Source organism: Triticum urartu, chromosome 7 (genome assembly GCF_003073215.2).
Source record: "Triticum urartu cultivar G1812 chromosome 7, Tu2.1, whole genome shotgun sequence".
Taxonomy (NCBI): Eukaryota; Viridiplantae; Streptophyta; class Magnoliopsida; order Poales; family Poaceae; genus Triticum; species Triticum urartu.
In genome coordinates this window covers 522,957,219-522,972,404 of record NC_053028.1, presented here as the reverse complement: position 1 = coordinate 522,972,404, position 15,186 = coordinate 522,957,219, and positions in this window count along the sequence as shown.

Below are 15,186 nucleotides of genomic sequence, written 5' to 3'. Positions count from 1 at the left end.
AGCTGACGACTGGAAAACTTTCAGATTATACAAAAACGGCCGCACAGGAGGAACAACATTTTTTAGGCGAAACGAAAAAGAAAATAGACTTATTATAATATTGTCTTTTACAAATTTCCATACATTCACTTGAATATCATGTCTTTCGAGCATTGACCCTCTATCAAGCGGGCACCCTCTAAGACATCCTCGAAATAATGCTCTGGTGTGTGATGGTCCTTGCCCTTGGGTGTACTCTTCGCTGCAACATCGGTGGCCTTCATCTTCGCCCAGTATGTCTTGACGCGGGCAAAGGCCATCCGTGCACCTTCAATGCACGTTGACTGCTTAACGACGTCGATACGCGGCACCGCATCAACAAGTCACCGCACCAAACCAAAATAACTATCCGGAATCGGCTCAGTCGGCCATAGCCGGACCACGACGTCCTTCATGGCAGAACCGGATACCCTGTGGAGCTCAGCCCATTGGGCCATATGTTCGTTTAGCAACAGCGGGCGCTTTGACACACCGAATTGTGACCAGAAAAGCTTCTTCGTTGCATACCCTTCTTGCGCTTGTTAAAATTGTGCCGCATCGGAAGCACTCTTCGGCAAGTCCTATAGCGCGTCTGGAGAACTCCACAATTGATTAAGCCGGGCATAATTCGGATCGCCGAACTTAGTTTGTAATAAAAAGGGCTCACCAGCCGCGATCTCCCTAGCTTGCCGGATCTCCTCCCTGGCCGCTCTAGATTCGGACCACGCTTCTTTCGCCTCTTGTAAGGCCTTGTCAAGATCAGCCGTTTTGGCTTTATTATCCTTCTCAAGGAATTCGCAGTGGCTAGCGGCATCCTTTAGCTCACGCGCCACCATGGATATTCTCACTACGTATTGGCACCGAGCAGCCTGTTCGGCCTTTAACTCAGCAGATGCCTTTTCGGTAGCCGCATTACTAACCCCGGCCTGATCTTTGGCCCGGGTTAGCTCAGCCCGAGGATCCCAACTGCGGCGACACCATCTGCAGTCATGCATATCTCAGTATACAATCCTTAGCGTCATGATCAATGCATGTAATGACTGCCCCAAATACATACCTTGCGCCTGATACGTCTCCAACGTATCTATAATTTTTGATTATTCCATGCTATTATATATTCTATTTTGGATGTTTAATGGGCTTTATTATGCACTTTTATATTAGTTTTTGGACTAACCTACTAACCCAAGGCCCAGTGCAAATTGCTGTTTTTTTGCCTATTTCAGTGTTTCGCAGAAAAGGAATATCAAACGGAATCCAAACGGAATGAAACCTTCAGGAGAGTTATTTTTGGAACAAACGTGATCCAGAGGACTTGGAGTGGACGTCAAGAAAGAAGCGAGGAGGCCACGAGGTAGGGAGGCGCGCCTGCGCCCCTGGGCGCGCCCCCACCCTCGTGGGCCCCTCGTAGCTCCACCGACCTACTTCTTCCTCCTATATATATATATATATATCCATATACCCCAAAAACATCCAGGAGCACGACGAACCCTATTTCCACCGCCGCAACCTTCTGTACCCTTGAGATCCCATCTTGGGGCATTTTCCGGCACTCCGCCGAAGGGGGCATTGATCACGGAGGGCTTCTACATCAACACCATAGCCTCTCCGATGATGTGTGAGAAGTTTAATCAGACCTTTGGGTCCATAGTTATTAGCTATATGGCTTCTTCTCTCTCTTTGGATCTCAATACAAAGTTCTCCTCGATTCTTTTGGAGATCTATTCGATGTAACTCTTTTTTTGGTGCGTCTGTCGAGATCCGGTGAATTGTGGGTTTATGATCCAGATTATCTATGAACAATATTTGAATCTCCTCTGAATTCTTTTATGTATGATTTGTTATCTTTTCAAGTCTCTTCGAATTATCAGTTTTGTTTGGCCTACTAGATTGATCTTTCTTGTAACGGGAGAAGTGCTTAGCTTTGGGTTCAATCATGCGGTGCTCGATCCCAGTGATAGAAGGGGAAACGACATGTATTGTATTGTTGCCATCGAGGATAAAAAGATGGAGTTTATATCATATTGCTTGAGTTTATCCCTCTACATCATGTCATCTTGCCTAATGCGTTACTCTGTTATTATGAACTTAATACTCTAGATGCATGCTGGATAGCGGTCGATGTGTGGAGTAATAGTAGTAGATGCAGAATCGTTTCGGTCTACTTGTCACGGACATGATGCCTATATACATGATCATGCCTAGATATTCTCATAACTATGCTCAATTCTATCAATTGCTCGACACTAATTTGTTCACCCACCGTAATACTTATGCTCTTGAGAGAAGCCACTAGTGAAACCTATATCCCCCGGGTCTATTTTCCATCATACAAGTTTCTTATCTATCTTATTTTGCAATCTTTACTTGCAATCTTTATCATAAAAATACCAAAAATATTATCTTATCATCTCTATCAGATCTCACTTTTGCAACTGGCCGTGAAGGGATTGACAACCCCTTTATCGCGTTGGTTGCAAGGTTCTTATTTGTTTGTGTAGGTACGAGGGACTTGCGTGTGGCCTCCTACTGGATTGGTACCTTGGTTCTCAAAAACTGAGGGAAATACTTATGCTACTTTGCTGCATCACCCTTTCCTCTTCAATGGAAAACTAACGCATGCTCAAGAGGTAGCAAGAAGGATTTCTGGCGCCATTGCCGGGGAGTCTACACACAAGTCAAGAAATACCAAGTACCCATCACAAACTCTTATCCCTCGCATTACATTATTTGCTATTTGCCTCTCATTTTCCTCTCCCCCACTTCACCTTTGCCTTTTCTTCGCCTTCTTCCCATATGTATCTTTGTTTGTGTTTCCATGTGCCTTCTATTTGCTGCATTTTTGCTTGCTAAAAATCTATTGATATGGATCCACTTAAAGTGTTCTACTTGGATCATGTTCGATCCTTATGCGCTCGTGCTAAAACCCCAACTAGCCTAGTTGATGGGAAATCTTTAGATGAGCATGCTCATTTTGTGCGTCATCCACTACAAAAAAATACACTTCCGTGATGATACGTGTTTGTCACAGTAGGTTGCCTTTTTGTCATGCATGTACATCCATGACAAATTTATGACAGAATCAAGATAGTCATACCTATGCTGTCGTAGAAGTGTTCCAAGACATTACCAAAATTATCATCACGAAAGTGTCCACTTCCATGACAATAAATCACGCGTCACAGAAGTGCTTTCGTCAAGGATGACCGACACGTGGCATCCACCGTAACGGAACGCCGTTAAGCTATCAGGTCGGGTTTCCGATCTAATAGCCCATTAACAGCCCCGACCAATGGGGATTTTCCACGTGTAAAATCATCATTGGCTGGAGGAGACACGTGTCAACTCATCCAATGGGCGAGATGCGCCTATGATATGTTGACACGTGGACCGGCCCATCAAGTTTAAATGGGCCGGCCCAACTGAAGGCCCACAAGATTTTACACACCATAATGGGCCGGCCCAGCTAAAGGCCCACGAGATTTTGCGGACCATAATGGGCTGGCCCAACTAAAGGCCCACAAGATTTTTGTGTGCCATAATGGGCTGGCCCAGGTAAAGCCCACAAGATTCTTGCGGGTCATAATGGGCCATCCCAGCTAAAGGCCCACGAGATTTCACCGACATTAATGGGCCGGCCCAGCTATAGGCCCACAAGATTTTGATGACCCTAGTAGGCCGGCCCATTAACTGGCTGCCATGTTTTGGGCCAAATGCCGACCCATATTTGATCCAGTCCATTAATGGCCTGCCACGCTCCGGGCCTAATAGTGGCCCATATGAGATCCGGCCCGTTAAAAGCCTACCACGTTCTGGGCCAAATTACGGCCCAGATCAGGTCCGGCCCTTTAAGAGGCTTTGGGCTCAATTATGGCCCATATCAGATTCAGCCCGTCAACTGGACACTATGCTTTTGGGCCCACTTGCTAAAGGCCCACTTAGTAATTCGTCCTGATATTAGTTTTGGCCTGTTAAGGGCCCGTTTAACATTTTGGCCCTATATTAATTTCGGCCCGTTAAAAGCCCGTCATATAGTTGGGCCTAACTATGGCCCTTTTTGCATCCGGCCTGCTCGCAGCCCATATCTGATTGGGCCAAACAAGGACCGAGACAATTTTGGCCTGTTAAAAGCCCGTGATTTGATTCGCACAATCATGGGCCGGGGTTCATTTCGGGATACTGCGTAACTAGTATGAATTAAGAACAAACCTACTCTATACAATAAAGAAATTACGGCATAGTAACTTAGAATAAACCTACACTATACAAGAAAGGGTTTAAGGTATTATTACATCCACTGGGCATCGAAGTTCGCCACCAATGATCATAAAGTGCAACGAAGAAGCAGATTACAAAAACTGGTCACCATTGCAGCGTAAAAAAATAAAACTGAACTGAGACCACTTCCAAGACAGTTCAAGAAAGGTTAGCCTAGCGGGGGAACTGCTGCGCAAGCTACTGAGCAAGGCTGTGAGACCGGCCTAGCAGGTAGGTCATAGCTTCCAGGTGTAGCTATTTAGCGATGAGGTTCTCATTGGTGTTCTCCCCAATCTTTCGTAGAGATAGGACTTCAAGTCGAAGTTGAGTTGCAGAATGCCTTTCTGCTAGAACTTGGGACTGAAGAAGTCGAACTGATTCAGGCAACGAATTCTGTGAGCTTGTCTGACTGTTAGTCTCAAGTAACTTGAACACTGCATCAAGACAAGACTTTGGGGTTGTCTCGCTATCTTCAAGATGTTTTGCCTTCTTTGCTGCAATATATGTTGGGTTTGTCTCACAACCTTCAGCAGACTTGTGCATGCCATCAGGCATATCACCCTGAAACAAAGCAGAGAGATGACATGTTTTCCACGTGTATAAACAAAGATGATAACTGTTCTATCAATTCTATCCAATTTCAAATGAGAAAATAAAGAGTATGTTCAAAATATCAATAGCATAATTTGGCATTGTTCATAATGCGGGGAGCTTCACCACACTGCTGGATTACCATGTCAACATAACAAGCATAGATGAAGGGCAAAGAAAATCATTGTATCTATTTTCGATAATGTGCATGGCATGTTGTTCATATCATCAGCCACATTAGTAAGATAAAACAAGAGATGACAAGATGCAAACGTGGGCTGCTTCACTACACACTGGATTATAGATCCACAAAAACAAGCATACATATAGGGAGTATTAAGTAATGTGCATGGTATGAATAAGGAATTTGGTTTTACAAGTAAAACTTAGAACTTACGGTTCTTACAAACATGCATTTTGGTAGAAACAGCAAACTAAACAGCAGTAAACGATAGGGAGTATGAGCAAATTAAATAGCAGTTGAGGATAAAGGCTTTAGAAGGACTGACTTACATTAACAGTTAACACCGGCTTTATAATGCCCTTCTCCATGTCAAGGGAAGGATAACTCAAGAATTTCAGCACATAATCTTCTTCATAAGCATTGCCTGTACTCTACATTTTGTAGAGAGTAATTATAGATATGATAATACTGGAAGGGATAGAGGATAATGAAGATAACATGTAGATTGATGCTACATAATCAACTACCAATCCCAGGAAGTACAAGCGTTACAGGACAAAATGTACTGACAAGAGCAATGGGCTACACTTCTGCACTGGCATTGTTTGTGTATTCTACTTGTTGGTAAGATTAAATATAGATCTGATCTTTTTTAGTAAATGCTGGGCGAGGGAGATAAGATGCAGAATGCTACAAAATGAACCAATCCCTCTTCCAATAATACAAGAGTGTTTTGAACACTGGTGTACTGTACAAAATGTTCTTATATTATGGGACGGAGGGAGTAGCTGTTAATGTAAGTACAGTGATAGACCATGTTCAGTTCTTACAAGAGGACTGCAGAGCTAAACCTCTTCAAAAGCATTGGGTTGATTCTAAATTTATGTAAGAGTCCATAAGGATCTTATAATGTCCACCAAATGGATGATTACGAGGCTAACATGTGCAGTGATGCTACATAATCAAACAGCTATGAAAGCAAGTATGGTCATACAGGGCAAGAGGTACTCACAAGAGCAATACAATGTGCAGTATAGTTGCGAGATTCTGTGGTCCCCTGAGAACGAATGTTCTTCTGCTAACAGTTTTCGTATAAGTGAGACATTATGGCAAATGCAGAAATGTAGTTCAAACTGTGATGTGATATCATAGACAGTACCTTACGCTGCAGCCGAGACCAATGTGTAACAAGATTATTCCAGTCACCGTCGGATAAATGTAGCACTGGAGACTTTACAGAAATTTTTAGAGGCTTGCCATCGAAGTGCGCTTGCCTCAGGTAGGAACGATACTTCATCAACGAGTGCTTGAAAAGCGCAACCAACCCTTGCTCGTCATCACAATCCAGTTTGCCTCGCCTATTTAAAAGAATGAAATCTTGTGTCTTCTGTCAGCAGAAACATATGCAGTAATGACCATGAATAACATTAGTACATTACTTACGCGTAAGTTGCGGAGGAAGACTGGAAATTGTTCTGTGTCTGCGGTATAATCTTTCCATGAAGGAAAGATGCGCACAAAGTTCCTGACAACAACATAAGCTTCGTCTTCTAAACTGGGAAGAAATGGAACAGGGGTCCTATTTGCTGCAATTGGGGCTCTCTCTGGTTCGAAAAGGGATTTGGCAACTGGATTTGGTGTACTCTTTGCTGGAATGGGGGTTTTGCGTCGTACAGCTGGTGCTATGTCAACTGGCATAATCATACTGTTTGCTGCAGTTGGGGTCTGCTGAGTTGGGGCATCAGAAATGACCAGTGTAGTAGGGCTAGAGTCTGCTAGAGTTGGGGTATTTTGTGGGTCAGGTGATATTGCAACTACACCTAATGGGCTATTTGATTTATCAGGTGCCACTACCTTTTCCAAATACTTTGCTTGTGCTCCTCCACGATCAGCAATCGCCCTCTTCCTTTTGAACGTCTGATACACAAAGAACAGCATTTGAATGGATAAATATGGTATGATGACAGATGGAATATGTACTGAAAATGGATAGGCAGGGCGTATTCACATACACGATGTGTAAACTAAGCTAATGGCAGTTCAACAAAGTAGAAGCAATGCAAAGCATCAGTTGCAAGATATGTGCGAGCAATGTAACCTTGGAAAGTTAGAGCAAGTACCTTGATGGGTGAATAAGATAGGATATCTTCCTCTAACTCCTCCACTAGGGAGCTACATTGACTTAGGTCTCCCTCTAGCTCAGAATCACTGTTAGGATCATATTCCGAGCATGAATCTGTAGGTGGAGAGTGTTTGCATTGCCTTGCATCCTGACTTGATTTCAGTCCCTTAATGCCAAGTTTGACAACCATGGCATTGTTTTGCTTTATTCTTTTCATGCGTGCAAGCTCATAATCATTATGATGCTGTTCAGAATCTGAGATTCATGAAAACATAAAAAGTAGTCAGATTATCTATGGAATGCATTGCGGTTTCAACTCGGAGAGTGTCTCCCTATAAACCCCTACATATGCAAAGTTCACCTCCCCAACCGTGCTGACCAGACCACACACAAAGATACACACCCAAGCGGTGAACATGCATTTTCGAAACTAATTTAGGAACATTTAGCTGACCAATTAAACAACTCTATTTTAATAATATCATATTCGTATTTGAACAACTAAGCTTGTTTAGCTTGATGGGTGGAGCAGTGTTATTATGACACGAAGCATGTATTCTGATCGTATAATGATCATAAAAGGGGGAAACTCTAAGCATATATCTTTTTAGCAAAAGAGGGTTTCCCCTCTGATTTCTATTAAAGAAACCACCACGGAACCAACGTGATCAATTAAACCCTAAGCATGATCAATTAAACCGTATTATGGCTGTGCCATGGAAGATTTGAAGCTGCAAACTGGAGAAATGATATTTAGCATCCATTGTTTGCTTCGAACTAAGAACTAAATTCTAAGAGCTGAAAAGAAAGTAGAGTAACCAAGTTAAGTTCTATTTTCAGGTTGAGATCAAAAGGTTGAGGAGATATGAAGTACCACCTCTCTTGTGGCGCCGTGTAGGCATCGGGGGTGCGATGGCTGTCGGTGGCGTTGAAGCAGATCTGCGATGGTAGACGGGTGCATCGGGTGATAAGTCCCGTTGCGGTGGAAGAGAAGGTCGTGTGAGCGGCCCCGGTAAAGAGGACGACGACGCCGATGAAGCGAGAGGACGCGATGCAAGGCTATTGGTCCATCGCCGTGGATGAGAAATGTCCATCTCTAGCAGTGGATGACACGGTCTTGGTAGGCGCTCCGACATGGTGGAGGACGGTGGCGATGGATGTGGTGGAGGACGGCGGCAATGGATGGGGTGGCGGACGGAGGCTGGTGTGGGAATGGGGTGTTCTAGCGCGGACGGTGTATGAATGGGAAAATGGAGGGAGAGGTACGGGGAACCATGTTTTTGGGACGCGCCTGTCCGAAATATGGGAAAGTTACGAACTTATCCCCCATTTCAAATTTGGACGTCTCGTCGGTTGGGGATAGGACGGTAATCTCGCACCTCCCAAATATTTGCCGGTAACTATTTCGGGCGAGGAGAGGGTGTTTTGCCGCCCACGGTTGGCGCCCACGGTGTATGAACGGGGCTGACAGGTAGGGCGGTTGTGTCACGTCTGATGGAAGTTACACATCTACCCCTATTTAAAATATTAGCCTACATCTATTTCAGACGAGGAGAGTTTGTTTTGCCGCCCACCGTGTATGAATGGAAAATGGAGGGAGAAACAGAGGTCTTTCGGACGAGCTTGAATCAAATGAGTTTTGCCGCCCATGTTTGACGCCCACCGTGTCGGAATGGGCTTAGAGGCTGTCGTGTCACGTCTAATTGAAGTTACTAACCTACCCCTATTTAGAGCAGTGGAAATCGGGCCAATGGATTGTCCGTGTAAGGGGTAGACAGTAATTTCCATCTCCCAAACACTTGGCTTCGGGCAGCCGATGTGGGAGTGGACATTTTGCTGTTTCTTTTGAATTTTGGGACAATAAGCATCCACGTTTACCCTGGCAACTAAATTCGAATCCATTTTGTATTCCTATATCAACCTTTATAAATCATTCTATGTGTTTTTATATATCTTCAAAAGGACGACAAAGATGTATTCCACTGTCATATATGAATATGGTTTACAAATGCCGATACTCAAATTCAGAAAACTAGAATCCAGCTTAAGGTGAATTCGAATATTTGGAACACTTCATGTCCAACTCAAATGTCACACGCAACATAATGTGTACTCCCATTTAGATATGTACACAAGCGATGTATCAAGATTCAAATACCAAGTCAATCAACCAAGAATGTATGGAACTAACAGACATATAAACACTTATAGAGTATATGGATCAATAATATCAACTAACATACATAAGCCAGGCCGCTGTACTTTTTTTGGCTACAAGAGCATCCTTTTTTTAGCCAGCATCTTGGCCCTTTCCGATGCGTGCCACTTATGGTCCATCTATACTACTATTGTTGAATGCACATTCAGCCCGAATGGCATATTTGTAGGTCTAGCACAACAATCCAAATGAAATGTCTCCGAGTCTTATCAATTAATACAGACTTGTGCTCAAATAAAATTACAAACAAAAAAAGAAAAAAACAATTATTACATGATCTCTAAAAATGGTTTTATTGATTACATGAACAGACAACACAAAGGTTATTCAACTATGGAAAGAACATTTTACCTATGATTTACCAAGTAGGAATTTAATTTCCTTTTTTCCTTCAGGACCTTAACAATCTGGTCAGTCTCAGCTTGCTTCGTTTTGAAATCCACCAAATATTTAATGGTTGTCTTGAGTACTGCTTGTGATTGTGCTGTTTGCTTCCTCAACATGTCAACTTCATCTCTAAGTGTAGAAGCAGAATCTCTTTCTACCACTAGTTTAGCCTCTAGAGGATCAGCAGTTGGCAATTCATAATGCACGATTGGGCCAGTGCCACTTCCATGGGGACCTCGCTCTTTAATATTGGGCTAACCTGTTTTGCCATTAAAGTTCTGATTGGATTCAGAAAAGTTGAAGTTAGCAAAACATCTCAACTGGGAGTTATAACAGCAAACCAGTTAAACAAACAAGGAATTAAAGAGTTTCAATTGGATGCTGAAAAGTAGTTATTAACATCATTGTAACCTGCTATTGCAGCAGCAAAGTAGTTAAACAAACAAGTAGATATTTAAGTTAAGGCAAACAGGTAATTCTTAATAGTAAGTATCAAACACATAGATAGGCGCAGTCTACAATATGATTAACAGGCTGTGCCATTATGTAATCAGTAGCAAACGAAATTAAGCCAAGCAACGTAATTGAAATTTTTTGCAATAAGTGGCTAACTAAAATTCCGAAGCAGTTAACTGAACTTACGCTAGTTCTTTGTACAGGCATACTACAACTTCTTTTTCGCTTACAAGGTTGTACGAAGGAGTCCATGGCATCAATTGCTTGGATACGCAGTCCCAATACTTCTTTCTTCCCACACTGCATGGTTTGAAGTTGAAGCAGCTGGTATAGAGGTAGGATGACCCAGAAAGGTTATCTTTGAACAAGATAACCTAGTCAAGAGGGTAGTAACGCTATGTTCTCTTTGGTCAAATACGCCTATGTTTGAACATGAAGCCCCCAAATGACATACTTACAGGTCGTGCTCGTCAGGGACCTATGTTTATAGGGTTGAGGCGGTTCTCCCTAGCGATATTCCACGGCCAACGGGTCTCCTCCTCCGACTTGCGTGAGTCCTTGTAGTCTCGAACATCAATAAGATAGTATGACACATTATACAGGTTCTTGCTGACAACAAAAGGTCCTTCCCAAGGTGGTGATAGCTTATGCATATCTGTTTGATCCTAGATGAGTCGGAGCACTAAGTCGTCTTCTTGAAAGGTTCTGGTTTTGACCTGACGGCTGTGATAACAACGTAAATCATGCTAGTAAATCGCCGAACGAGCCGCCGCAAGATCACGCTCCTCATCCAATAGGTCAAGTGCATCTTGACGTGCCTTTTCATTATCAGCTTCGACATAAGACGCCACCCGTGGTGAATCATGACGGATGTCACTAGGGAGAACTGTCTCTGCCCTATAAACCATGAAGAAAGGTGTAGACCCGTTGACTAAAACCTCTCTCACAAGCATAACATGATCAAACCCAGAACTCATTGAGTGTTAATCATATATTGATGTGAACTAGATTATTGACTCTAGTAAACTCTTTGGATGTTGGTCACATGGCGATGTGACCTGTGAGTACATGGCGATGTGAACTAGATTATTGACTCTAGTGCAAGTGGGAGACTGTTGGAAATATGCCCTAGAGGCAATAATAAATTGGTTATTATTATATTTCCTTGTTCATGATAATCGTTTATTATCCATGCTAGAATTGTATTGATAGGAAACTCAGATACATGTGTGGATACATAGACAACACCATGTCCCTAGTAAGCCTCTAGTTAACTAGCTCATTGATCAATAGATGGTTCCGGTTTCCTGACCATGGACATTGGATGTCGTTGATCACGGGATCACATCATTAGGAGAATGGTGTGATGGACAAGGCCCAATCCTAAGCCTAGCACAAAGATCGTGTAGTTCGTATGCTAAAGCTTTTCTAAATGTCAAGTATCATTTCCTTAGACCATGAGATTGTGCAACTCCCGGATACCGTAGGAATGCTTTGGGTGTGCCAAACGTCACAACGTAACTGGGTGGCTATAAAGGTGCACTACGGGTATCTCCGAAAGTGTCTGTTGGGTTGGCACGAACCAAGACTGGGATTTGTCACTCCGTGTGACGGAGAGGTATCTCTGGGCCCACTCGGTAGGACATCATCATAATGTGCACAATGCGACCAAGGAGTTGATAACAGGATGATGTGTTACAGAACGAGTAAAGAGACTTGCCGGTAACGAGATTGAACAAGGTATCGGATACCGACGATCGAATCTCGGACAAGTACAATACCGCTGGACAAAGGGAATTGAATACGGGATTGATTGAATCCTCGACATCGTGGTTCATCCGATGAGATCATCGTGGAACATGTGGGAGCCAACATGGGTATCCAGATCCCGCTGTTGGTTATTGACCGGAGAGTCGTCTCGGTCATGTCTGCATGTCTCCCGAACCCGTAGGGTCTACACACTTAAGGTTCGGTGACGCTAGGGTTGTAGAGATATTAGTATGCGGTAACCCGAAAGTTGTTCGGAGTCCCAGATGAGATCCCGGACGTCACAAGGAGTTCCGGAATGGTCCGAAGTAAAGATTTATATATGGGAAGTCCTATTTTGGCCACCGGAAAATGTTCGGGATTTTTCGGTATTATACCGGGAAGGTTCTAGAAGGTTCCGGAGTGGGGCCCACCTGCATGGGGGGACCCACATGAACTTGGGTAGTGGGGGCAAGGCCCCACACCCCTGGTCAAGGCGCACCAAGATCCCCCCTTAGAAGGAATAAGATCATACCCCAAAGGGAAAAGATCAAGATCCCTAAAAAGGGGGATAACAATCGGTGGGGAAGCGCATGGACTTGGAGGGCAAGAAACCAGCCCCCTCCACCCCTATATATAGTGGGGAGGCGCATGGGAGCCGCACCCTAACCCCTGGCGCCTCCCTCTCCCTCTCGCTGAGCTTGGCGAAGCCCTGCCGAGATCCCCGCTGCTTCCACCACCACGCCGTCGTGCTGCTGGATCTCCATCAACCTCTCCTTCCCCCTTGCTGGATCAAGAAGGAGGAGACGTCTTCCCCAACCCTACGTGTGTTGAACGCGGAGGTGCCGTCCGTTCGGCGCTCGGTCAACGGTGATTTGGATCACAACGAGTACGACTCCATCAACCCCGTTCTCTTGAACGCTTCCGCTCGCGATCTACAAGGGTATGTAGATGCACTCCTCTCCCTCGTTGCTAGATGACTCCATAGATTGATCTTGGTGATGCGTAGAAAATTTTAAAATTCTGAACCGCTCTGGCCTTAGATCCGGAGCAGATCGCGCCATCCGAGGACGAGAAGCTCAACCCCGCCACGGAAGCCACAAACTCGGCGGCATTGGAGCCGCACACAGACCTAACCTCGGCTGATATCTGTGTCACCGGAACCTCAGACTCATTTTCGGCTACAAGTTCTGAACCATGTGCGTTCGCGTACATCGAGCTTGATCAGTCATCGATCGTCCAATTCAGCGCCGCAGACATCTTCCGGCACTCGCCTCTAGGCGACGTGCTAAACTCATTAAAAACTCAATCCTTGGCGGGGGACTCACAACCGAATTATGTCCGGTTCAAACTGGAGGCTGATGACGGAGAATTTCTCTCCCCACCTGCCACCCACTTCATAGCCACTGTCGAGGACTTAACCGACATGCTCGATCACGGCTCCGAAGACATCGACGGTATGGACAACGACGTCGAGGAGGAGCAGGGCCAAATCTCGCCGTTTACGGACGCTGGATGTCCACTTCTTCGTACGACATGTACATGGTGGATACACCCAAAGAAACTAATGACGATGACAAAGAAGATCCAGTCGAGGATGAACCTCTTGAGACACAGCCAAAACGCCAGCGTTAGCGGCGCCGCTCTAAGTCACGTCGTGCAAAAGACAACAATACCTACACCGGAGAAAACAATACTCCGGATGATGCCGAAGATAATGAAGACCCCATTGAGGCAACCTCCGAACGGGAGGAACGGGAAAACAGGCAGGTTAGCCCTGATGAACAGGCCATACATGACGACTCATAGGACAGTGATTATCTTCCGCTCTCCGAGGATGAGGTGAGCCTCGACAACAAGGACTTCATCGTGCCTAAGGAACCTCTCGAACAGGAGCGCTTTAAGCACCGGCTAATAGCCACTGCAAGGAGCCTGAAAAAGAAACAGCAGTAGCTTCAAGCTGACCAAGATCTGCTCAACGACAGATGGACTGATGTCCTGGCAGACGAAGAATATGGCCTCAAGCGCCCAGCCAAAAGTTACCCGAAGCGCAAATTGCTACCTCAGTTCGATGACAAGGCGCAGGAGCCCGTACCACCATCGCGCAATGCGGTTGACCGACCAACACGTGGTCGGGACAATGCGACTGACCGACCACCACATGGTCGGGACAAAGCGGCAACTCAAGCCGAACAGCAGCCCGCCCCACCTCAACGTAAAAGCAGAGATAAAACAACTCGGGGTTATACATATGACCTTCGGCAGGACCTGGACAGTAGAGCAGGACATACCAAATCGATCTACAGATCGCGAGGACGTGCCACAACACACGACGACGGCCATCTATTCGGACGTGAAAAGCCTAGTCATGCCCGGGCCGAAAACCGCAGACAGACTCCATCTGAGCTACGTCGCGATGCGGCCCAATATAGAGGCGCCGCACACCCTCTTTGCTTCACTGATGAAGTAACGGAGCATGAATTCCCAGAAGGGTTTAAACATGTGAACATCGAATCATATGATGGAACAACTGATCCCGCGATGATTTTCTTCTCCATATCCATATGGCTCGCGGAGATGACCTTCACACCATCAAATACCTCCCGTTAAAACTCAAAGGACCAGCTCGGCACTCACTACAAAAAAATACACTTCCGTGATGATACGTGTTTGTCACAGTAGGTCGCATTTTCTGTCATGCATGTACATCCATGACAAATTTATGACAGAATCAAGATAGTCATACCTGTGCTATCGTAGAAGTGTTCCATGACATTGCCAAAATTATCATCACGGAAGTGTCCACTTCCATGACGATAAATCGCACATCACAGAAGTGCTTTCGTCAAGGGTGACCGACACGTGGCATCCACCATAACGGAACACCGTTAAGCTATCGGGTCGGGTTTTGGATCCGATAACCCATTAACAGCCCCGACCAATGGGAAATTTCCACGTGTAAAATTCTTATTGGCCAGACGAAACATGTGTCAGCTCGTCAGTGGGTCAGATAGGCGCCTATGATACGTCGACACGTGGCACAGCCCAACAGAGGCCCATTCCTGTGAAAAGGCCGGCCCGTTTGACTTGGTCAAAAGGTGGCGGGCCGGCCCATGGAAAGCCTGTTAACGGCCTGTTCGCGTATAGCCCATTTACAACCCGCTAACCCAAGGCCCATTACGCCCTATTCGAATTAGGCCCAGTAGC